At 35.3% G+C, this 27,125-nt stretch overlaps 1 protein-coding gene and 1 long non-coding RNA gene across 2 annotated transcripts in view; one reads left to right on the top strand and one right to left on the bottom strand.

The window, feature by feature from the left end:
* Nucleotides 1–14,779, bottom strand: part of ZNF438 (zinc finger protein 438) — a 99,904-nt gene extending 85,125 nt beyond the window's left edge. Inside the window, exon 1 of the mRNA XM_037510492.2 lies at nt 14,728–14,779. The gene's annotated coding sequence lies outside the window, so the exon portion shown is untranslated. The remainder of the gene's footprint in view (nt 1–14,727) is intronic.
* LOC129145766 (uncharacterized) lies at nt 13,970–17,846 on the top strand. The gene is made up of 3 exons (XR_008551788.1): nt 13,970–14,173; nt 16,522–16,594; nt 17,809–17,846. It is a non-coding gene; the product is annotated as an uncharacterized LOC129145766 (long non-coding RNA).
* The last annotated feature ends 9,279 nt before the right edge of the window (nt 17,847–27,125 follow it).

Raw genomic sequence — 27,125 nt, 5'->3', positions numbered from 1 at the left:
ATAGAAAAAATGGCTAAACAAATACAGAAGCTGTAATTTTTATTTTTACATATTGTATATTTGACATATGAACTGAATTGAGAGGTTTTACAAAAAGCATGTATCACATGAAATTTACAGTAAAAACCTACCATTCCACCTAAAGTCTATGGTTATATCCTACTATCTTAGAGACTGAACTAACTCTTGGTCTATGCACTGATCTTGGGCTATGTACTGATTAACAACCAAAATCATCTCTCAGGAAGAAATCATAATCCATCAGCAAGTGGTTCTTCAGAATGCAACTCCTTCCTGAGTCTATAGCCTGCTGGTCTCTCCTATCAATCTTGGACTTGCCAAACCTCCACACCACAGAGTTAATTCCTTAAAATAAATCTCACATAAAGACATCCTATCAATTCTGTTTCTGGAAAAACCTGAATGATATATTTGTTCAGTTAGCATAACTTTTAAAGAATTGACAAAACCCTTTTCCAAGATGGCTATATCATGTTACATTTCCAACAAGAATAAGTGAGTCTACATCCTACATACTAGATATTTTAATTATACCTACTAGGCATACAGATTCTTACTATGATTTTTGTGCATTTTGCTAATAACTAGTGATGTTGAGCACATTTTCATGTGCTTATTAGTTCATTTGTATGTCTTTTTCTGATAAGATGTCTTTTCAGTTCTTTTGCTCAATTTTTAATTGGGTTGTCTTATTATTAAGCTGCTGGACACAGTCATTTGTAAATCATGATTTGCAAATATTTTCCCTGTGGACTGTCTTTTGTTTATTTTTTAGTGTGTGTGTGTGTGTGTGTGTATTTTTAATTAGAAGACAGCATTGTTTTACAACACTGCATATGATTCAAAAATGTAAGATCAGGTATATGCTGCACACCACTACTCCTAAGGCACTATAGAATATTGTGTCCTCTCTACCTTCCACTCTGCCTCCGGTAGCCTCAGTTTTATAGTCAAACTTCAATGGTTTGTTTTTTGCTCTGATGTTGCCTGATGAGTCTCTCTCTGTATTCCAAATATGAGTGAAACCATCCAATATTTGTTGTTTTACTTCTGGTTTGTTTTGTTTAGCACAATTCCATCTATGTTGTTGCAAATGGCAAGAGTTCTTTCTTTTTTAATAGTTGGGTAGTATTCCATTGTGTGTGTGTGTGTGTGTGTGTGTGTTTATGTGTATAAAACACATCTTCTTAATCTGCTCATCAGTCTCTGGGTTCTTAGGTTGCCAACATACTTTGGCTGTTGTAAACAGTTCTGTAATAAATATAGGTCTTCAGATCTCTTTTATATTTTGAGAAAACTTCATACTGTTTTCCATAGGAGTTGGACCAGTCTAAGTCTACATCCTCAAAAGCAGTGTACAAGGGTTCCTTTTTGTCTAAACCCTTACTAATTTCTGTTGTTTCTGGGTTGGGGTTGTTTTGGTTTTTTGGTTTTTTTTTTTTTTTTTTTGGATTTGGGCCTTTCCCATGGGTGTAACATGGTATCTCATTGTGGTTCTGATTTGCATTTCCCTGATAATAAGCATTGATGAGCTTTTTTTTCATATACCTAATGGCCATCTGTATGTCTTCTTCAGAGAATTGTCTACTTAGCTCTTGTGCCCACTTTTTGATTTGTTTTTTTGTTCAGTTGTGTGAGTTCTTTGTAGATCTTTGATATTAGCCCCCTGTCAGAGATATAATGGGCAAATATAAGGCATCTTTTTTTTTTGAAGATTAATTTATTTATGCATACAAGAGCTGGGGTACAGGACAGAGGTGTCGGGGGTGAGAGGATTCACCAGAGACAGAGTGGGGAACAGAACAGGCAGATTGACCGAAGTACACTGCTGAGGGGAGCAGTGGGTGAGTCAGGCTGCCGGGAGATTGAACTTGTGCTGCAGTGGCTGCAGATAGCTTCATAGATTGAGTCCTAACCCTTGCGCCACCAGGGAAGCCCACAAAGGTTTTGAATATAAATGAAGACAAATATATAATTTTTTCTCAAATCTTATGTTTTTGGTGTTATAGCTAACAATTTTTGCCCAATTCAAGTCATGAATATCCTCCTATGCTTTTTTTTTTTTTTTTGAAGATTTATTTATTTATTTATACAAGCACTGGGTACAGACAGAAGTGCAGGAGGGTGAGAGAACTCACCAGAGCCAGAGCGGGGAACTTAACAGGCAGGCTGACGAAATACACTGCTGAGGGGAGCAGTGGGTGCGGCAGGAGAGGTCTGTCGTGCCATGCGGGACCCTCGCCAGCGATCAGGATAGAACCAGCGCTGCAGAGGCTGTGGGCAGCTTCAAAGCCCAGTGCTCAACCACTATGCCACCAGGTGAGGCCCTATCCGCCTATGCTCTTTAAAAAGATATTAGTGTTTTACATGTGTAGGGACAAGGGGGCATGTGGGAACTCTCCTTATGTTCTACTCAATTTTGCTGTGAACTTATATAAAAATGTTCTTAAAGTAAAAAATATATTAAGAAAAAGAGGGCTTAAGTCTGACCTCATCCAAAAAAAAAGATATTATAGTGTTTTAGCTCTTAAATTTAAGTCCATAATTAATTTTGTGCTTATTTTTGGGTACAATTGATTTGGAAGTATGGAAGTGTGGGGTTTTTTTTTTTTGTTTGTTTGTTTTACATATGGATACCCAATTTTCCCAGAACCATTTGTTTAAAAGATAATTCTTTTTCTGTGGAATAATTTCAGCAGTTCTTTTAAAGAGCTAAAAATCAATGAACTAGAGATACAGGGGTTTATTTCCAAACCCTCAATTCCACTCTACTGATCTTTGTGTTTATCCTTCTGTCAGTGCCATATTGTCTTAGTCACTGTCACTTTATACTTAGGCTTGAAACTGGGGGGCAAAAGAGTCCTCTTATTTTTTATCTTATTCATTTATTTTAAATTTAATTTTACATTTTGTCGAGCAATGTTACAGTACATTACATATAAATAAAATACAAGATAGCTTAAAGATTTTTTTCAGAAGAATATATTCCTCTTAAGATTTGAAATAACAACTACTTTTTCTCACAGGAAAATTTTGACATTAAATCATACCCATTCCCACACCAATAAGCATTTATTGAATGTCTACTAGACACCAGGCACTATACAAAATTAGGTGCTAAAGATACAGAGACAAATAAGATGCAGTTCCTCACGTAGAACATAAATAATGACAGCACAGCGCATTAGTATCAAGAATAGAAATATGTGCAAGATACATAGTAGCAACAGCAAGAGTTATTACTACATGTAATACTGTGGTTTCCAAAAAGATGGTTTTTGGTACATTTTTAAACTAAGGGAAATTAGAAATGCTAAAGAAGCTAGTATTTACAAAACTTAAAGTAAGCAATCCTTTCTTAAAGTGGTTCTGTCATCTAGTTAAGTTTTTTAGTTTATTCTTTGTTTTTAAGATTACAAAAGGAATTTATACTAATGGAAAATTCCAAACAAAATAGATGTATAATAAAATGTGAAAGTTTTATTTTACCTCCAACTTACCATACTTTTCCCTCCAAAAGGTAACTTTTGTCATGGTTGATCAATATCTGATTTTTCAGAAGATGCCAAGAGAATGAACTCTCAAAATCCTCAAATTCCATACTTTTTTTTGAGAGGAGTCTTAGCCTCTTTCTCTAAACTTAACAACATAATAGCCCGTCAAAATTTAAAAGTATTCTTTTACCTTACGCCCTATCCTAGGCTCTAGAAATGATGGAAATTAACAGAAAAATGGACGAAAGTAACAGATCTAAATAATGTGTGTGCATTTAAATTTGATAGAAACTGGGCCTCTGCTGGTGGCGCAGCAGTTGAGCGCTGGGCTGCAAAGCTGCCCACAGCCTCTGCAGCGCTGGTTTGATCCCCGGCCACTGGTGAGGGTCCCACATGGTGAGGGTCCCTCTCCTGCTGCGCCCACTGCTCCCTTCAGCAGTGTATTTCGTCAGTCTGCCTGTTCTGTTCCCCGCTCTGGCTCTGGTGAATTCTCTCACCCTCCTGCGCTTCTGACTGTACCCAGTGCTTGTATAAATAAATAAATAAATCTTAACAAAAAATATAAATAAATAAATAAATTTCATAGAAACTATTCCCAAAACTTGTTTTACAGGAAAATTTAATGTGCTCTTTAAAAAGAAAGGGAAAATTAACACACTGAATCAAGAAACTGGTTAGCAGCTCATTCTGATTAAAAAGGCTTCTGTAGTGACTGGATAAAACACATGCACGCACACACACACTTAAATTACAACTCAGCTGTAAAGAAAAGATTTTGCCATATGAGACAACATGGATGGAACTGGTGGGTATTATATAAGCAAATTAAGTCAGAAGGGAAAAGACAAATACTGGACAATTTCATTTATATGTGGAATATAGATAAACAAAACAAAGGAACAGACAAAATTAAATGAAAACACTCCCTAGAAATGTGACAGCAGAATTGAGGCTATAAGAGTGGGAGGGTAGGGGTGGGTGAAGGACAAAGAGGAGAGTGAGGGTCCAATGGTCTATGATGAAGGATTATGGATTCTTTGGTGATGGGTATGGTGTGGTAACAGATATACATCAGAAGAGGTATGAAGCTATTCTTCTAAATCATATACAGTATTGTAAACCAACATTATCAATAAATAATGAGTGAATGAATGAATAGGAAAAAAAAGTAAGCTGGAGGGAAGAAAGGAAGGCAGGCAGGGAGACAGGGTAGTTTCCCAGGCCAAATACACTTGGAAAATACTGGGTTACATAAAATATCAATATACACTGGAATGCTCCTACCGTTCTTAAAATTAGCAGGCCACCAAACTCCTTAAACATGGATAACCAGCAATATTGTGACTCTAGATTATCATAAAAATATAGTGTGGGAAACAATTATTAGTCATATTATAATGGCTACAATTAATATAACTGCTTAAATAGGCGTATTCAGAAATATGCATGGGGCTACATAAATTTTCTACTGGACAAAAAACTGGAAAAAAAAAAATAGAGGCACCACACTGTCTTAAGATTCTCTTTACTATGTTAGAAAACCCACTTTCATCTCTGTGCTATGTTATTTCTCCTTTGGTTGTATGAATAAAAATAAATAAAAATAAAAGTAGAGACAGAAGGCCTCCCTGGTGGTGTAGGAGTTAAAATCTCAGCACTATTAAACTATACTAAGTTTTATCTCTAGTCAGCTAACCCACATGGCGCAGCAGACCTCTCCTGTCTCGCCCACTGCTCCCCTCAGCAGTGTATTTCAGAAGATCTGCCTGTTTTGTTCTGTACTCTGTCTCTGGTGAATCCTCTCATCCCCCGCACCTCTGGCCTACACCCCAGTTCTTGTATGCATAAATAAATCTTAAAAAAAAAAACACAGGGGCCTCCCCTGGTGGCGCAGGTGGTTAAGCACTGCGCTGTGAAGCTGTTTGCAGCCTCTGCAGCACAGGTTCGATCCTGGCCTGCCGGCGAGGGTCCCACCTGGTGCGGCAGATCTCTCCTGTCGCGTCCACTGCTCCCCTCAGCAGTGCACTTCGGTCCATCTGCCTGTTCTGTTCCCTGCTCTGTCTCTGGTGAATCCTCTCACCTTCCTGCGCATCTGGCCTATACCCCGGTTCTTGTATAAAATAAATAAATAAATCTTAAAAAAAAAAACAAAAAACACAGAAGTTTCACTCTAAAATTAAATACATTCAAGATTTTGCTTCTAATAGTAATAAGTAAAACATAAATTTCTCAAAATAAATTATATTTATTTTTAATTTGCTTTGTAAAATAAAAAAAAACATGGATTAAAATAGTTTAGAATATCTTAAAAATTGCTTTATGGTAAAAAAAAAATTCTTTAAGGAGCCAATTAAAAATTTGTTGTGATATTATATTTATATGCAATGATTGCAGCTACCTGAATCAGTGCAAATAGACAACAATAAATCCAAAATAAACAGAAAATTTGGAACTATCTTCTTATATGTTAGATTTCAAATCAGGATATAACTCAGGAATGAGGCCTGTTAAAGATTCCATTGATGGGCCTCCCCTGGTGGCGCAGTGGTTGAGCACTGGGCTGCGGAGCTGCCCGCAGCCTCTGCAGTGCCGGTTTGATCCCCGGCCACTGGCGAGGGTCCCACATGGCATGCAGACCTCTCCTGCTGCACCCACTGCTCCCCTCAGCAGTGTATTTCGTCAGTCTGCCTATTCTGTTTCCCGCTCTGGCTCTGGTGAATTCTCACACCCTCCTGTGCTTCTGACTGTACCCAGTGCTTGAATAAATAAATGAATAAATCTTTAAAAAAAAAAAGATTCCATTGAGATTAGGCGGGGCCTTTCATACCAAAGTGCAGTCATGAAGGACAACTTTCAATACATCGTATTTCTGTCTTCCTGCTGAAATTTCAACTGGGTAAAAAATTTGGAAGGGCTTCCTACTGAAATGATTCTATGGTAATTAAGACATGATGCATATCCTCAGTGAAAGCTTATCTGAAATTCCATTTCAGTAAAAAATAAAGGATAAATAAGTCACTAATGGAGAAAATCTTCATATAATTAAGTTGTTTCTTCAATGCTGCTAGAAACAGGAAGTATGATAACTATCATAAATTTTATATAACTCAAACTCTAACTTTAATGTCTAATTTAAATGTTCTCTAGAAAATCTCTGGTCACTCTCTAATTCAAGTCAAATTATTTCTTCCTCCTCTAAGCTACTTAATTCTTGTGTTATCATACAAATGTGCTTCACTTAGCACATAACCATATTGAATATAACTTAAGTTGCTAAGTAATTTGACTAATGTATACCTAACCTAGTCACCGAAAAATCTAGGAGATTTTCAGTGGCATACACATCTTTGTAGAACCCATACCAGGCACAATGTTGTTTACATTAGCTTTAATAAGTACTTGTTAACTGACTCATAATGCTATTCAATGCTTTATGATGGTCCTATGAATAATCATTGGGAGAAAATATAAGCATTTCATAAGAATTATAAATGTTGGTTGGTTTTACAAAGTGTTAACAGATTATCTACAATTTATTTTTTAATAAATGTCTTTTTTTTTCCCCTTTATAAGCAGCATCATGGTTAAGCCAGCAAGGTATAGATCACTGAAGCACTCAGGCATAAAATGTTGTGAGGGCACAAGTAGGGGCATAGGTATGTCCTGTTCCTATCAATTCATCAAAAGCTGCTGACATACATTATGTTTCCCAGGAACAAAATGCTTTCTTCTAAAATTTAAGGGGGGATAGCAAGAATAGAAAACCTTTTGCCAACCACAAAAATGTGTATTAAAAAAAAAGTGGAATAAAAATGAATTGCTATATGCTTATAAGATCAGAATAAAAGTAGAAAATATCAAGTATCTCCCAATGCTCAACTATAACCCACTACATTAAACTGGAGCAGAAATGTTGCAGTTTCAGGAGTTTAAGGAGTTTTTCATCTGAGGCAACTGAAAATCTTCTACCAATTAAATAAACTGAAAGTGAGATGGTAGATAAAATTTTACACTTTTAGAATCAGAACCCATTTTTAAAGTATGTTTTTAAAGGAAGATTGAAAGTTTTAGTAAATTAATGGGTTTCCATTCAACTAGAATGTTACTAAATTAGGAATCAGTAGATTCTAAAATCTACACCATTAACTTGACAAACTTGACCGCTAAATGTAAGTTTTGAAACTAATATGTTACTGCTCTGTTTTTATTTTACACAAAGGAATTTTTATTTCCCTGGGACTGTGAAGGAATGAGCATTTGGCCTATCTCATGAAGGAACAATTACTAGTCTTAAAAATAAAGAGGTTTGTCTACATGATCACCTGGGACAAACTTGGCCAGTACAAGTAGGCTAGAAGGTTATAGGAGCCTGGGAATGTTTAACATCAAGAAAGGAATTACAGCTCAGAAAGATCACAGGGAATTACACAGGAAATGTGAACAGTAACCCTTTCATATCTATGGAGCCCCTCCCATTGCCTGTGATAAATGAAGTCCTGCTGCCGTCCAACTACAAGAATATACAAACCAACAGCACAGGGACTGAGAAAAAGGAAAAAAGCACTTTATAGACACATGCACAAGCACACACGCCACTGCATAAATTCTTAAGGACATGATAAAATCATGTTCCTCTAGAAAACCGTTTTTAGTCATTCTAACTGCCACGTATGCACTGTATTATTGCTTTATCCAAAAGAGCCCTAAGTAAAAATTCCAAAGAAACTTGAAGAATCATGGGGGCGTGGAGGGATAGAATAGTTGGCAAACTCATTGTAAGTACTGAAACGTGGCTCCTCAGATGCTGACCAAACAAACAGGTCTCCACCCTGGCTTATGTTTAAAAGTCCTGTTCCTAGTCAGTCTGTAGGGAAAACATTCTTTCCACAATAAATAATATGCAATCAAATGACAAATTCTTACTCCATCCTTTATCTAATCTATATAAAAGTTTCTTCAATATTCTAAACCATAAGTTTAGAGAATTCAACTGAATGCGTTTTTTTTTTTTAAGGGTAGCTTGTTATAGTTAACTATAGGTAACTACAAGTTAAACTATTTCTAATTGCTAATTTGAAAAAGCAAATGTGACTATGCAAATCATAGACTCCTGTGGAGACCCTTGTTAGGAGCTCCAGAAAGAATGCTACTTTTGCCATATCTGTCTCTTGTAAAAGTAAATTCTCTCACTCTATAAACAGATGAATCTGAAAAAAATTAATTAAAAAAAACATAGTCTTTAGATAGTAAGGGTATGGATGGGGCAGCAAAACAAAATGAAGAAAAGCACGATTATTCCCAATGAGTTAAGCTTACAATATGGAATGGAATTTCATAGGTCACTTTGAAACAAGATTTTTCTATTGGTATAACTTTAGGATAGAGATGGTTTGTCATAAAGCACAGGTCGAAAAGTAAATGAAAGTGAATACAGAGATGACAAAGCAAACCACTAATAAAAGACAAAAGGGTAAGCTCTCATACTATCCAGAAGTGGGAATAATAAAACAAAATGATTTTCCAGCAAAGCATCTTCTCAACAGCACATATTCTTCTTCAAGAAATAGCCTATACAAGCAGTGTTTTTATACAATAAATGGATCATGCCAAAATGACAAGTGAGATTTAAATTTCAGACCTCAAAGCTGCTTTAAACGACTGGGTGTCTAATTTTTCTAGCACTGGCTCTTAGATAGTCAGACCCAAGACTCTGCAACAAGCTAAAGTGACTTGTTTTCCATGGATCCCAAGTTACTATTACTTAATGCATTTACATTAAGAAAAACGTTAACAGAACACGTGGAAGCAAGATAATGAACACACTCAAAATAACAAACCACACTTCTGATTGAGTTTCAATGAAATAATCAGTTTTCCCACTACAGTGTAGACCCCGAAGCACATCAAATGGAAATTAAATGGAGCTATCTCTTCGTGTGGAAATATGAGGTTACTCCTAGTGCTTCTCAACCATTTTTTAAGCCATCTCCTATTCTATAGCATAAAAACCTTATATACCCTCAGCAAATGTTATTCGAGACTTCAAAGCAGTTTAACTATTATAGCAAAAAAAAAAAAAAAAACACCACCAAAAACAAGTTAATTTCTGATTGTTTTTTCAATGTCCCACTATAGCAAAACTTAACAAATACTTCACTGAGTAAACAGATATAAATAACTTATTTGTTTTTATCTTAAAGAAACAAGGTAAAAAATGCCTATCAATGCTAATGCATTGATGACATTAAAGTGATATTTATTAGGACCTTCAGTATATCTCCTCTCGTTGAGTTACTGCAGCTGATCTTTTCAATTCTTGCATTAGGACTAAGGAAATGCTGACTTCAGTATTTGTGAAATGATTCAGCAATAAGGCCTCTTTTTTGATTCTGAAAGTAACGGAGCCCTAATATAGTACCTTTTCTCGAGTAATAAAAGTTGCTCGCAAACAGGTTAAGTTTTCATCACAGAGGCAACAGTAAAATAGGCAAACTGTGAAAAACTTTGACAAGAGTTATGATAATGAAAGTACTAAGAATATCATCCTATATTTGCATATCTACATAGCATTTTGCCGTAAATAAAATATGTAATTTCATAACTTTATGAAAATACTTTATGAAGTAGATATTATTATCATTTGATTGAAATAGTATAAAGTGGCTTTTTCAAGGTCACCCAGCTAGTAAGGCAAATATTTGAAAATCTTCATCCAAACTCCACAATCAGGGCATAAACACAATCTTTTTTTCTTTCAACCCCCCAATATTACTCTCTTTATATCAAGTCCCATAAAAATTCCAAGTTCCCATTGCAGCAATTTTTATTTTTTCATACCATTATAACTATGGGTGCAATGAAAAACATCTTTCACATACATTCTTCTACCTAGGTCTATATGACTCTCCTCCCCTATAAGGAAATCACAGGCACGGGTTTTCAAGTCTATTAACTACTGCAAAAATGTCTGGAATTTTCTGTTCTTCACTTAGAAAGACTCAAATATAACTCCCAGTACCTCTTCGTTCCAAAAAGGTAAGCAGGAGTCGCCCTTATATACCCAGCCTTCTAGATTAACAGACACTGACTCCAGGGATTTGGTAGAGAAAGGCCAGCTATATAAGAATAACTAAACTAAACTAAATGTTATGTAGGGTAAGGAAAAATGTCAGGCTTTTCTGCCCTCCCACCATCAGGATAGATAATGTATCCTTGCGGTCCTTTATGCATGCCTGATGGCAGGCACCTGGAGTAGGGTGTGGGAATAGGTAGATGGGATTCACCTAGGCTGAGACTGTGCTTTTAAGGGCGGAGTCATGGGGATGCCAGCAGCAGCAGCAGATGAAAGAGAAGCAGCAGAAGGGGAGAGATAAAGAGGGGGGGAGGGGGGAGAATGAAAGGAGGGAGGTGGGAGGTGGGAGGGGGTGCCAGAGAGCACAGATAGCCGGGACCCCATTACCCCTGCCTGCTGTGTGCCTGGTAAACCCCAATAAAAGCCTGCAAAAAAGCCACTGATGGCTCTGACTCCTCTTTTACCCCGTCTGCTGGATCATAGAAAACCTGCCCTGTGGTCTTCCCGACCGTACAGTTATATTTCTACCAGTGTTTATTATCATCCTAAATATTTTATTTCTGAAGTCTTACTAAGACTAATGATAAAACCCTGGCATTAGTAAATTAACATAATTTAATAATGGTAGAATTTCATTCATATAAAATCAACTGGTTTTACTCACCTCTGAAGCTATGAGACTAAATGAAGATCATGAGACTAAAGTATTATTATATGAAAATTGCTAAACATCATACCTAGCAATTAGTAAGTACTCAATAAATGTCACTATTAGTAAATTACTGCACTATTAAAAACATAACATAATAAAAGGCCATATTTATAATTAACCAGCAAATATATTCTGTTAGCTATTTTGCAACATCTACACAAAACATAGGTATCTGTTTCTATGCTTACAAATATACATATATAAATATATAAATATTCAGAAAAGACTTGAAGAGAATTGAACCATGATGACCTCTGAGAAGATGGGACAGTGCTTTTCAAAGAGAACTCTGATTTGTTTAAAAAAAAAAGTATTCCTTCTGTAAATAAAATTAATTTTTTAAAAGCAAACAGACAAAGCATTATTTTAGTGTGTTTCTTCAATTTCATAGTTGATTTCAGTATTACATGAAAAAATTTACTTTTATTTGTGGCTAATGTATCCAAGTGAGGGATAAAGACTCATTTCCTTTATTTAGCAATACCATTCAAGCTTTACGTTACACACATTGCTTTCAATAATCTTCCTAATGATAGTCCTATTTGCTATATCAAAAATGCCTACTTATACAAAAAGGAATGGGGGGGGGAAGCCCTCATCACAATTTTAACAAGTTTTAAAATCACTCAATGTGTTTAACCAATTGCAAGGAGGCTTTCAAAGTCGAGGATGCCATAGCTCAAAACAGTTTTACATTCAAAGATTATCTTTTTCACTTTAATTTTTGTGTATGTTTATATTTAATAAACCATGCAGAGAAAGCTGAGTCCCTGGCTAAAATGTTGCCCATCTAAAATCATCATAATAATTTCAAATGTTTTGAATCTTCCCATAATTAAAAACCTCTCCTCCAAGGCTCTTCCCAATTTCCAATTCTTGTCTGTACCATCCTGACTCTGGTTTTAAAATTCTAATTTCCTCTAGTTTACAACTGTAACTTTCACTTTTTCATCCCATTTTTCTTCTTCAGGTAATCTAAAGTTGAGCCTATAAACTACAGGCAAATCAGGTCACAAAACTTCTTCTTAACCTTCTTGTAACAGCAAATAGCAGGGCCTCCTCTGGCTCAAGAATGGAGAAAGCCACATGCACCACAGGCCCAGCCTGCTTAGGCCCCCTTCAATTTATAAATCCAGCTTGCAAATTAAAGGTGTCTAGTGCTGTACAAAAAGACCAACATTTCAATGGAGGAGTGCCAGTGAAAGCAACCTCTTACTTAACCAGGAGGACACTGAGCTGAAAGAAAATCTCTATCTCAAATAGCTAAGGGATTCAGTTATTGTGGGTCCTTTTGCAATCTCTTTTAGATATATTTAAAATTCAAGAAAGTTCTTTTCTGTAAATTAACAGGAAATAGTATTTGATAAAAAGGTATTTTTTGTAATTTCAAATAAATCCCAGTTATAATTGCAGCTAGTACAACTGTAAGGCAATTCTAATAATGATTATAACAAAATGTAGCTTTATTCCTGAAAAATGAAAATCACATGTATTGACAATTTTCTTTCTCCTAGATGCTCAGTTATGGACCCATACATATTAAGCCGCTGTACTTGCAAAAACATACAGCAATGGTTCCTCCATTAGCTGACTGTATTAATTCTATAGGCCTTAACCTAACACTTCTTAATTCTAGAAGTGGTGAATGCCATGTTCCAGATCCACCACATACCATGTTGTTATTGGTCAAGTTACTAGGCCTCAGTTTCTGAGCTTCTAGTAGTACCCACCTTAAAGGATTACTATAAGGTTTATATGACTTGCTAATTATATAAAAAGCACTAGAACTGTGCATTATACAGAGAAAAGCACTGTGTAATTCTTGGCTATTATTACAAACCTTAACATCAGAAACACACAGGTCGTAGAACATTCACAACCAGAAAGAACAGATTCCTTGACAGAGCTTAGTTTTATTTTAGACCTTTACCTGCATCATTCCCTCGGTCTAATGCCTTATCCCTCCTATATTCCACCCTGCTACTTATTTATCTTTCTTTGGACAATAATGTCTTGAGAACAGGGACTCTACCTCACTTGATCGTCTCAACATCCAGCACCATGCCTTGGACAGAGTAGATGATCTATAAAAACTAAACGAAACCTAAATTTGAGGCATAAATAATAGCCATTTATCTGTCTGTCTCACTCAACTTAAGCTCCTGAAGATAGAGGTCATTGAATGTTGATATCCACATCCATGGTGGGTCTATCAATAGTGGCATTAAATAATAGCTTATCACATTATATTTTTTTCAAAATCTCTAATTTATTTTAGATTTTACTTGGATTTATTCACAAAATGTATTTACTAAAAATGCATTTATGAAATGGAAACAATTTTCTTTTTTTCCCCTAAAAGATCTTGATAAAATGGGAAACAACACTTTTCAATGATTTTCTAGTCCTCAAAGTGATGCCCACAAAGAAGAGAAGCAACCTCTGTGTCCACCGCATCATCTTTTCAATGATGCTCTGGGTGGAGCCTTTGTCAGGGTCTCTTCCTCCAGAATCTGCCAGAACAAAGCATTTCTTCAAAAAGAGTCACCCTCTGACAGTTGTTCAGATCTTATTCAGTCACACTGTTTCCTAACTCTTTCACAATTGTGACATAATCATTATTTGAAAATTCTCTCTGCCCATCCTGCATATGACCATGTCCTAGTTCAGTTATGACAAAAAGTCAGTTTGGGTAGCATCCTATTGCTGATCATGTGAAATATGAATTCAGTACTGGCTGTCTTCTAATCATCACATGCTCATCAGTGAAAGATCTTCAGGGTGACCTTATATTTGATCTCTGATTGTTACCACACAGGGGCCTACCTCCCAGCATCTTCAACCTCAAGACATGTACATATCACAATGGAAAAGGTAATAACCTTCTGGGAGGCTAGATAAATATCTTTGTTTTCTCAGGGAAATATGGTGATTTAACATTTCTCTGCGTCATTCTATTACCAGATTGTTTCCAGGTGTTATAACTGGGACACTGTCCCACAACATGTGACACTTACCTAATACTAAGTCAGAGCATAAAAGAATATCCATGTCATATATGATCCCGTCTTCTAATTTTCCTTATTCAAAGTAGTAAGATAAAGTCTTATTCCTCTTGATTTTACAAGGGGAAATTAAGCTGATTTTTTTGCTTTTGATGAAGTTAAAAATAAAAATGCTGTCAAATGGAAACTTCCTTGCTATCCCTGATGTCCAGATCAGTCACAGAATTTGAGAGTTAAAAAGAAAGCAATCTTCCCCATTCAACAAATCTAGCTTAAGGCCCTGAAAACTTGAATGATTTGCCATGGTCACAAAAGAAAACAACCAAAGCTAGAATAAATGTCTTCCTGCCTCCTCAGTCCATGTTTTCCATATATTACACTAAAATGAGTCTCTTGCCAAGAACTTCACCCTGACCCACAAACCTGGAGAGGTGGTGCTCAGTTTTACTTCAATCCTTACATCTTCATAGCCCAGCTACATAATTGTCTGCTAAGAAAAAAATATTAGAAAGATAAGACTGCCATCTCTAAAAATAACTTAGGGACATTATTATTTTCTTAAAGATATTATTCCTAGCAACTGGTACAGTTTTCTTTCTTCCATAATGTTTCCAAAACAAGGCAGTGAGTCCTCTAACATCCTGCTTTCCTAAACAGTCCTCAAACATATTTTGAAAAAAACTGGGAAAACCCCAAATGCAAACACCCTTATTACAGAGAAGAAATGGAGCTGATGTCCACTTGAGGTCACACGCCCAGAAGCATTCAAGGCAGGGATAAAAGCCTATCTGAGATTTAAGACAGCTAAAGAACAGCTTCTGTCACTGAACAGATATTGAGAACAGATATTGAGAATGGAAATAGAACAGATATTAAGAATAGAACACATCCAGTGTTACCAGATACAGTAAATGATAGGACACCTCAAAAAAACAAGCTTATAGTAAAAACTGGTAATATTCCCCCATCTATTACCATAAAAGCCACTAATCCAATAACTTCAAACATATTCTGAATTTTATACTTTGCTATAAATAAAAAATTGATATTTTAACCTCAAATTTGAGTTTTTTCTAATGAGTAGAGAAATGGTCTGATGGTGGGGATCGGGGGAAAAAAGTGTTTTTTTAAGATGTAATATGGAAAGAGATCACAAAAATAACGTAGTAAGACAAAAATGTCTATTTTTAATGACTCATATACTTGGAAAAAAGAAATAATATATTTAAAGCTGTAACAGTCCTAGGGCTTTCATAATTTTTATGCCCATACAAAATTGATGAAGGAAATAATTTTGTAAATTATTTTAAAATTACAGTTTAATACTAGTCTGAGATTTAAAAAATCTGATCATATTAATGTGAACTCAGAAGCAGATAAGTAAAACCCTATTAAATTTCTTATTTCATAAGTAATTTAAAAAAGAAAGCTTAAAAAAGAGATTAATGAAGAAACCAATTAGATCAATTTTGACAATAAATATAAATGAGTAAAACTGTTAGAAGGAAAAGGTTTTCATTAAATTAAAAAATGAAACCCAATTATGCTCCACTTTTAGGAAATATATCTAAATGAAATGACAAAGATAGGATAAATATAATAAGTGCAAAGATTTATAAAGAAACAACCTAAAAGAGCTAAATTAATGTCAGCTAAAACAAAGCAACAGGCATAAATTAGGAAGAAAGCCACTCATTCTGATTATAGGTATACCTCAGCTGATATTTGATAATAATTAACACATCAACACACAAACCAAAACAAAAACTAATAGAAAAAGAAAAATTAACATAAAAAATCACTGATTTCTAGTTAAAACTTTTGATAGACCAGACCAAAAATAACGATAGAAAAGTTGAACATGATAACTATTAGGTATCTTAAAAGAAGACAACTTCTTTTAAAAAGTCTTTGGAATTTTACCAAAATTGATTATAAAAAACCCACAAAGTCTTAAAAAAAATTAGAAAAGCAGAATGCTATTGATCATTTGCTAATAGTGCCTAACACTTAAAACTGACTTGGAAATTTGAGAAACAGTCTTCTAATTAACTACTAGCTCAAAGAGAACATACTAAAATATATTGGGTGTTGTCTAAGAGTACATAGAAAAAAAAGTCTTCTATTTTATATATTATAAACTTTCTTCCATAGCAAAGATACAAAAAAATATAGCAGTTCAAGTTCAAAATTTTTCTTTCCCCTGTCACAATACAGGTTAGCAGATGTGCTTCACAAGGCCATTCACAGACCCACTCTGGCTCTGCTATACTCCATCCTTGGAACTAAGGTGACTGATAAGACTTGATGCAAGATCCCAGTTGGCAAAATTGGAAAAGAGAAAGTCTAGGGCAAGTTGTTGATTTGTAAACAAGAGATCTTATACATAATACTAATCACTTCTCATTAATCACAAAGCCCCACACTGCTGCAAGAGAAGCTGAGAGGTATATTTCTTAGATAGGCAGCCATATATGGGGAGCTCAGGTAAAATCCAGGGGCTTTTCTCCTAAAATAAATGAGTCTAAGGAACACTAGAACAAAAGGGTATGCTGCATACCCTTTTTTGTTAAAAAAAAAAAAAAGTAGAATAAAACAAAACCAAGAATGGGTTATTTGTAATTATTTCATTTTATCTGGATTCTTCTTAGTGTCAAAAATATACCAAAATCAAAATCAACAAGCAACTGTAAACCAGACACACACTGGAGGGGTGGGCAGAGAAGAGAGGAGTGAGTAGGATCAAAACAAGGGGGGTGGGAATTGTATGGAGACTATAACTAAGATGAAAATACATACATTGTGCAAAAATGAAAAATGATGTAAAATATATAAAATAAAATTAAAAATAAAATAAAAAATATATATACAAAATATCAACTTAATAAATTAAAAATGCACATCAACACATTCTAAGGATGCTAGAGCTCCATTCCACTATGTTGAATCATAAGCTAGAAAGTTAAGCTGAGAATTCATCACTCTCTTTCCCTGTTTCAGAATTCTTGTATTATTGTTCATACTGTATGTGTTCATTTATTTAAATGGATTTTCCAGGTTGACTCAGTTTCAGACTTACAAGTGTTCTTCAAACATTGAAAAGAATAACTATAATAAAGAAAAAATCAAAATCAACAAGCAACTATAAACCAGAGATACACTACGGAGGGGGGCGGGGAGAGGAGGGATTAGGTTCAAAATAAGGGGGGTGCAATTGTATGGGGAATATAACCAAGACGAAAATGCATACATTATGCAAAAATGAAAAATGATGTAAGAATTATATAAAAAATTACAGATAGAAAATAAAGTTTAAGAGTTGAGTGTTAAAAAAAAAAATTAGACAGAGGTTACTCCTTTGCAGTAACTTTCAAAATTTGTGAATTTTTAAAATTAACATCATTGAGATCTACTTTATATACAATGAAATATGTAATTTTAAATATAATGAATTTCAATGAATTTTACAAACATGTTTGTGTGTGTGTATCTCTCTCTTCATAGAATCACCACAATCACTGACCACTGTCAAGATGTAGAATATATTCATTATTCCAAAAAGTTCCCTTGTGCCCTATATAAGTCAGTCTCTTTCTTCTCTCAACTACAGGCAACAACCTGTCTGCTTTTTGTCACCATAAATTTGTTCTTTTTAGTGTTTTTGATATAATATTCAAGGGTAGTAAATGGAGCGTATCTTTTAGTATTGGGCTTATTTAACTCAGCAAATGTTTGTGAAATTCATTCATGTTACTGTGTATCGGTACTTGATCTTTTAATTATTAATTAATATTCCGTTGCTTAGATAAAAGAAAATGTGTTTACTCAATCATTAGTTGATGGACATTTAGGTTATTTCCAGCTTAGGCATATTATTAATCAAGCTGCTATGAATGTTTATGGAGCAGCAGTTGTATGTGAACATGTTTCATTTTTCTTGGGTAAATATTTCAAAGTACAGTTTTGGGCCCACATAGTAATAATATGATTAACTTTTACACACTCTCAAGCTGTTTCCTAAAATACTTTTTATTCTTTTCCCTTCCCACCATCAATCTATGAATGTTCCAAGAGGTCAACATCTCAGCAAACACTCATTTTTAATATTAGCTTTTTGATGACTGTACAATGATAATCTCATTATTGTATTGATGTCCAAAGATGTTGAACCTGCTTTTCTATATGACATTCATTGGTTATTCATTATCTTTTTGTATCTATTTTTTAAACTAGGTTGTCTCATATTAATGAACTGTAAGAGTTCTTTATATATTCTAGGCAAAAGTCATTTGTCAGGTATATTGTTAATATGTTCTCTCGGCTTTAGGATGCCTTTTCATTTTCCTAACAATGTCTTTTCAAGGATAAATTTTAAATTTTGATGGAGTCCCATTTTTCAGTTTTTCTTTTATAGTTCATGCTTTTTGTATCCTAAGAAATCTTTGCCTATCCCAAGTTAATATTTTCTCCTGTGAATTTTAAAAGGTATATAGTTTTATTCTTTAGTAATTAGATATATGATTCTTTTCAAATTATTTTGTATGTATAAAACATAAGGGTTGAGGTTATTTATTTTAGATATTAAGATATCCAGGTGGTCCAGTACCATTTGTTGAAAAACTATCCTTTCCCCATGGATTTACCTTAGCACTGCTGTTAAATAACAACTGACCATAGATGTGTGAGTCTGTTTATGGGTTCTCCATTCATTTTCATTAATATATATGTCTATCTTAGGCCAACACTGCCTCTATAACTGTCACTTTGAAGAGGCAGCTTTAAAATGTAGAAGTCTTGAAAATCTTCCAATATTGTTCTTGTCATTTTTTTTTTCTTTTCCAGGTCCTTTCTTTTTCCATATAATTTAAATATTCAGTCTCCAACTGTTCATTGCTAGTCTATACACATAAGACTGATTTTGTGTATCTATGCTGTGTCCTAAAATCTTGCTAAATTCAATTAAAACTTCATGGGTTTTTTTTTTTGAGATTTCTTAGCATTTTCTCTGTTCAAGATCATATTGTCTGCGAATAAATACATTTTACTTCCACCTTGCCAATCTGTATACCATTTGTTTCTTTTTATTGCTTATTATACTGGGACCTCATTACAATGTTAGATAGACAGAGGGAGGAAAACAGGCCCACTTGGCAAGTTTTCTATCTTCAGGGAAGGACAATGCATCTTTTAACAACAGAGATTTTAACTAGAAGTCAGATGTAGATTTTATCAAACTGAGAAAGTTTCCTTCTATTTCTAGCTTCCTGAGAGAATTTATCATTAATGACTGTTGAATTAAGTTCAGTGCTTTTTCTGCACTATTGAAATTGACAGGATCTTATAGATAGATAGCTCTTTTCCCTTTTTCCTTTTACAGTGATTACTTATGCTAGTGGATTTTCCAATGTTAATCATGTTAATCCAACCTTGCATCCCTAGAATAAGCCTATTTTTAATATACTGCTGGATTTGATTTGCTAATGACTTGTTAACAAATTCTTAATCTATGTTTATGAAGACTGGTTTTCCTTTCTTGTAATATCTTTATCTAGTTTTGGTATTAGGGTACTGCTGATCTTCTAAATTGAGTTGAAAAGTATTAAAAATATTTGCCCTTTGTTATTTGAGTAGTAAATTATTTAAATTGAAGCCCCCACTAAATCATTAAATATCTTTATTTATTGAGGAAAAAATGTTTGGGGGGAGGTTAAAGAGCCTATGCTTACATGAATCAAGTTTGAATATACAGCATTACTGAGAATAACTGAATGGTATTTAAAAAATGATTCTTAACCAAGGATAGCACTAGGGTGAGATGAGTGAGGCACCTAACACACCCCACTCTCTTCTCACTAGGCCCAGCCCTGTCCTTAAGTATATACTATGAATGTACAGAAATGTCGTGCTACTCAGAGAGGGGTTCATGGGTCAACATGGGTTCAGCATCAACATTCCCTGGAAACCTGTTAGAAATGTAAATAATTGGGTCCCATGATCGACTGAATCAAAATTTACATGTTGACAAGCTATTCAGATAATTCATATAGATGTGAAAATTTAAAAAGTGGTGCCCAAGTTTAATAATTTCTCCTGTTATTGAATTCTGTACTATTTTCAAGTAGTGTACTATGATAATTATGTTATTAGAAGAGACACATTAAAGTAGAAATCCTCAGTCTCTATATTCTGTTTAGATTTATAACTTCTAATTAGCTATGATCTTTGATGACCAGCCTTATTAAAATTGAGTTAGAGATTTCAAAGATCAATATATTAAGTGCTTATATACTTAGGTTTGAATCCCAATTCTGACAAAGCAAGCTGTTTAACTGTTAATGATGTAACCTGACTAAGACTTAGCTTCCTCATCTGTTAAATGAGGATTATAATATACCTAAAAGGATTGCTGTGAAAATTAATTTAGCTAAAATACATGAAGTGTGAAGAACACAGTAAGTACTGTTTGTTTGCCATTACTATTATGTGGAAAAACAAGTAAATAAGCTCTAAGTGAACCTGATACCAAGTAGCTGCATTTAACAGAGAGAATTACACTACATTTGAGACTTGTTTCACCCATTTGCCTATTTATTATTGGCTTAAAAGGGGGTGGGTATATTAGTAGTTTGTTAAATTTGGGTGTAAAAATTAATCTCAACTGCCTAGATATAAGGTATTAAGAACCATGACACATGAGGTAGTACTGTCTATTTCAACTCCTTGACCTTGGCTCAAGTCAAGACAGAAATATCAACACAGGACAGACAATCCACACTACATGTTTTGGGTCAGAAGTTTGTTTGGGTGAAGTCAAAATAGTCACCAAAAAAAAAGGAGTTGAAATATCTAAAAGACAAAGAGTATACATAAAGGGATAGAGCGCGCAAAGTCAGAAACCCTGGGAAGACAGAAACAAAAAGAGACTGAAGGTGAAAACACCTCAAGGAGATCAGGCCGCTCTTCAACAATCAAAATAGTGTAGTCAAGAGAACACTGATTTAATATGTGTGCCAGGCACAAGTGCCAGGGAGGCCCGACTGTAGAAGGAAGCTGTGCCAGGCTAGAGGCAACTTTATGATGAGTTATCCTATTACTCAGGTGCTAACCACCAGTAGCAATCAAATACAAAGTTCTTAAGTGTCACAGACACACTGAATATCATTCTTTCCTAATGCTAAATTCCAAGTTGCACACTAAACTATAAGAAGAAACCTGAATTTGTGTATAGTCTTATTCAGACCTAACTAAAAGCACTTATGACTTAGGATTTGCTTTAATCATATGTTTGCCTATTCTAAGGGAAGAAAAGGGAATAGCTGTATCACACTCAATGAAACAATCAAATACGGTCACTATTTTCAAAGAATTTCTGGTGTAAGGATAAACGTAAGGTGATATTTTCATTTTTCACAAGATCTTTCCAAACACTATTTCCTAATACCATGCTCTTTACTCTTGAGACTCAGTGAACTTTTGTTTGTTTTTAATTGAAGTAACATAACACTATATAAGTTTCAGGTGATCATCGCTGAGAATCAACACATGTATATACTACATTAAGATAACATTAAAACTCCAAATGTATTCTTCACCATGCCACTATCCTCTTTTTCACAGCTGAACTTATGTTTTGTAACTACAATCTATTAGTGGATTTGTATATGTATGTATTGTTTGTTATAGAGAAAAAAATAAATTTTATTAATGAATGTTAAACAAAAAATAAAAGAAAAATGCCTCAAAGTAAATTTCTTAGATGAGAACATGACAGGAAATCAACTTTGAAAGTAGCTCTTCATTTACCTCAAATATTGGAAATATTCACCTGGAGTGTTTTAAACTTTTTAAAAGACCTAATACAAACACAGGAGGAAGAATGTGAGGAGGATTCTGAGAACTGCTCTGACAAAGGAAGATTGTAAAAACTGCTATAATTCCAGAGTTGGTTAGACATCAAAAATAAACTCTCCCCTCTCCCACCTCAGCATATATTTCTTCCACTGCATCTCAGGTTTATCAGCTTTAACTATGAATGACAAAAAACTCAGTCTAATGAAGCAGCCCAGTTTATTTTCATGAACATGTAACTGTTACCAACTTACTAAAGTGCCCTTAGAAAGCAATTCAAATTACAACAATATAGTATAAAGCTGCAAAATTTCTAGCAAAACTATTCCCACTAAATGTGCTAGAGAGCCTTGGATAGGTCCTTTTGTGTTCTCTAAACCTACCACAACTAGTACCACTGTGCAAATGGTACTACACTGCTTATAACAAGACTGGAGGGTAGCAAAGTAGGAAAGAGCAGGATTCCAAATGGAGAATTTAAGGCATAGCCAGAAGGCAATTGTGGAAAAAGCAAAGGGAGCAAAACAGAGGATCATAGGAGATAAAGTCAGCAGGAAGAACAATGCAAACCTGGTAGAACATGGTGAGACTAACTGTTATATCTTCAGAGTGATGGGTGGCCATTGAAAGGTTCTGAAAAGGGAATGAAACTTTAACATTTAAAAACCACCACAACCACCTTAACCTGTTTAGAGTTGTGAATAAGGGATAAGCCAGTTAGAGGACTATTATTATCATCTAGTTATCATCAGGTAACTAACGATAGTGACTTACTGAGGTAGGAGTGCAGCCACAGCAGCAAAGGTGGATTTGGGATGATGTATTTCACAGGAGGGATTTTTTTTGAAATGCAGATGAAATTTTTTTCATCAGTCGTTTCCATGTCCATGTAACTTTGGGGTTGCATTTGTACTATCCCATATGTGCGCCAGCTTCACTCATCATCTACCAAACTTCCAGTGCTAGTGTCCTGCCCCTTCCTACCCTCACTCTCCCTTTCCTGTTTCCTCTGGTAATAGGTATATTTTTCACTAAGTCTAAGAACTGTTTCTTCTGTGCTCTGCCAGTATAAGTTTTTTAGTATTTATATTCCAGAGATCAGTGAAACCTTCTCATACCTGTTTTTCAATTTGTATTTTACTTAGCTTGGGCACCTTAAGGTCCATTCACTTTGTTTCAAAGGCACTACCATTCATCTCTCTTAATAGCTGAGTAATATTCCATTAAATATATATTCTACAATTTCTTGATCCATTCATTTGCTGATACACGTTTAGGTTGGTTCTATGAGTTGACAATTGTGGGAGGTGATGTGATGAACATAAAACTACATAACTCTTTTCCTATTAGTGTGTTTTCATATTCTTAGGGTAAATACCTAGAAGAGATATTGCTGGATCATATGGGATTTTCATTTTTATTGTTTTGAAGATATCTCCATACTATTTTCCATAGAGACTGCACCAAACTTCAGTCCCTTAACTAACTGTGAATAAGTATTCTTTTTTCTCTACATCCTTGCCAACATTTGTTATTTCCATTCTTTTAGATACAGGATATCTACAATAATTGTGCTTTTGCCAATATGTTGTTTTAGGTCTGTTGGCAGTTGCTTTATATAATTGGGTGCCCCTGTGTTAGTTGAATACATATTAATGACAGTTATATTTTCTTGATGAATCATTCCCTTGATCATAATGTAGTGTCCATATTTGTCCCTATTATCTTTTCTGGCTGAAAGTCTAGTTTATCAAATATGAGAATAGCATTTCTTGCTTTTCTAAGTTATTGGCTTGACACATGTTGCAACAACCCTTCGCTTTTAGTTTTTCTTTTGGTTTTAAATGTGTTTCTTGTAAGCAAAGTATAGATTTTTAACTTTTTAACCCAATTTCTCATTCTGTAGCTCTTTTTTTTTCATTCTGTGGTTCTTAGTTGGTGAGTTTGGGACATTCACATTTAGGGTGATTATTGATATATGGGGTCATTCACTGTCATTCTGTTTTTTTAATTATCTTTCTACCGGTTTTCAATTTGTTTCCCTTTGCTCCTCCATTTGGATGGTTTTTCCTAGTTGTTCTCACAATTTCTTCATTTCTCCTCCTATGTGCTTCTATTCTAGACATTTGGTTAGTGGCTACCAACAGGGTTATAACAAACTTATGTCTAAAACTGAGCTTCATGAGCTGGTATCAACTGACATTTATACAGGTGTGTCCTTTTCATCCTATGCTCTAGTGTTTTTGTTGTTGATTCATAACATTCCTTTTCATGCTACTGATTTTATATTCCTATTGTCACTTTGCTCAGGATTTTGTTTCTTTTTTTAATAGCAGAACTCCTTCCAACATTTCTTGCAGGGCAGTTTTGATGATAATAAACTCTAGCTTCTGTTGGCTAGGAAAGCCTTTATTTCACTTTCATATTTGCATAATAATTTTGTAGGATTGCTTATTCCTGGCTGGCAGTTCTTTGAACACTGTGAACACTTCATCCTGCAATCTTCTTATCTGGAGGGTGACTAAAGGGAAACCTGATAGCCTAATTTGGATGCCTTCATAAATTACCTTCTTTTTTTCCCATCTTCCTATAATATTTTTTCTTTATCTTTGATTTTTAATTATTTAATAATGATGTGTCTTGATGTAGGTCAATTTGCATTTAGAAATCTGGGTGTTGTTCCAGCTTCCTGGATGCCCATGCTCATTTCATCCCTTAAGTTTGGCAAATTATCAACTATTATTTCTTTGAATAGGGTCTCTGCTCCCTTCTCTCTTCACCTCATGGAAATACCACCTTATGTTTTCTCTAACTGAGTCTGTATTTCATATAGAGTTTCTTCATTTTTCCTAAATCTTGTTATTCATTTTTCTGACTGGGTGATTGGTACATTTAAATTTTTAACTCTGAAATTCTCTCTTCCACCAGTTTAATTCTACTTAAAATATCTGTCTATATTTGTCTTCATTTCATTTAGGTATCTTTTTGTATTCTTTTAATATCGTCAATCTCTTTGGTGAAGGACTTTTTGTTCCTAGATCTCCCTTCTATGAGCCTGTATCTGCCTATTTGTCTTTGACTGACCTTTTAGTACCTTACCTAACATTTTAATATTTTAATTTTCAAGTTTTTGGCTGTAAGGTCCTCAATTTTTGCATCCTTTATATAAGTCTCAGAACTTTTATTCTCACTCTGATCTTCCATCATGTCTTCAGATGTTCCTTACTTGCAATGCATGTGTGTCACCTCATTTGCTGTTTTGTGTTTGGGGCACTGTGGGTTTAGTTTTTTTTCTCTTCTTTGTTTACTATGGCAGGAGCTAGGTACAGGAGAGAAGGCTGGAGCTTAAACAGTCTCATTTTTGCAGAGGAGTATGGGCGGTAGATCACCTCTGCTTCCTCTTCTCTCTCTACAGTGAGCTCCATTCAGTGTTTCAGTTATCCTAACTCCCTATCCTGTCTCTTGTTCTCCATTCTGTATTGGATTATGTTCCAAGGTTGAGTTTCCTGGCAAAAGGAGGTTGTTAGTACGATCTACAGGCTCAAGTTCTGGCACTCAGTTGACCCCGACAGACAGGGGGTGCCTGACTCAGGCTGTATGTGTCCCATGTGGACTAACTATGGTTGCAGCCACTGTTACCAGTACAGCTGATATCACAGAAGCCACCAGAGCCACCACCTCTACCACTATGTGCATGTGGGAAAGATTCGGGCTACAAGTGCTATAGCTGCCCAGTGATTCTCTCCCAGGGACTGGTGATGTCTTTCTCGCCTGTTATTCCCACTACTACTGGGCCCACTATCAAGCCAGGAACAATTCCATCCAACGTCTCTTTAGTCTCTATGGGAAAGATGATTTGGGGTGGGGCTGGGGGAGAGGCAGGGAGGAGGCTTATCTTAACTGCACAGGCTGCAGAACTTCCAGTGACCTAGGCTGCCCTGATATGTCTATATTCCCTTTTGAAAAGTCCCTCTGGTGAAAATTTTCATGCCCCAAAGGGCTGTAGAGGACCACACCCAGCCTATTCTCCCCATTGGGATATTTACCTTCCTTTTCACATACCCCTTGGCCTTCTTCCTAACCTTCACTGCAGCAAGTCACCAACTTTAGTGTATATCCTCCAAGGATATACGCTGGGACTCTAATAGGGAATTTTTTAGTCTTCCTTTGAGGAATGTTTTTTTTAGCTGAGTTTAGGGGAAAGGGTAATTCAAACCTCTATTCTGCCATGCTGTGGATTGAGTATAGAATTTTCAATTTCTCAGACACCTACTGCATGGTCCTCTTGGGACACTCTAGGACACTGAGTGGGGCACCTCACAATCTGCAAACTTCAAGGAGGTCATTTAAACCTTATATAGTCAGGATGTGGGGTATGAAGGAAAGAGAAAATTCAAAAATGACTTCCAGAGTCTCCCCAGTGGTGCAGCAGTTGAGCGCTGGGTTGCGAAGCTGCCCACGGCCTCTGTGGCGCCGGTTTGATCCCTGGCTGCTCCCCGGCCACCGGAGGAGGGTCCCACATGGCGCACAGACCTCTCCTGCCAACCGCTGCTCCCCTCAGCAGTGTATTTCGGTCCTTCTGCCTGCTCTGCTCCCCGCTCTGGCTCTGGTGAATTCTCTTGCCCTCCCGTACTTCTGACTGTACCCAGTGCTTGTATAAATAAATAAATAAATCTTAAAAAAAAAGTTTCCTTAAAAAAAAAAAAAAAAAGACTTCCAGCTTTTTGACCTGAGCTAATATGTGAACCAAAAATGAAAAAGGAAGCAAGAAGAGGTTTGAGGACAAAAACTCAAGAGCTCTATTTCAGATATAAGTTTGAAGTGCTTATCAGACCTTAAGACAGAAATGTTTACTAGGGAGACAGATATGAGCTGAAGCTCATGGGAAAGATCAAAGTATGGAAATAAATTTGAGAAGTAAGATGGAATTTAAAGAAAGGGACAGCACATAGAAAATAAATGCAGAAAGTGGT

Source organism: Talpa occidentalis, unplaced genomic scaffold (assembly GCF_014898055.3).
Source record: "Talpa occidentalis isolate TD23 unplaced genomic scaffold, MPIMG_talOcc4v2.1 talOcc4.14, whole genome shotgun sequence".
Lineage (NCBI taxonomy): Eukaryota > Metazoa > Chordata > Mammalia > Eulipotyphla > Talpidae > Talpa > Talpa occidentalis.
Note: the sequence above shows the minus strand (reverse complement) of the source record. Positions and strands in the feature narration are given on the sequence as shown.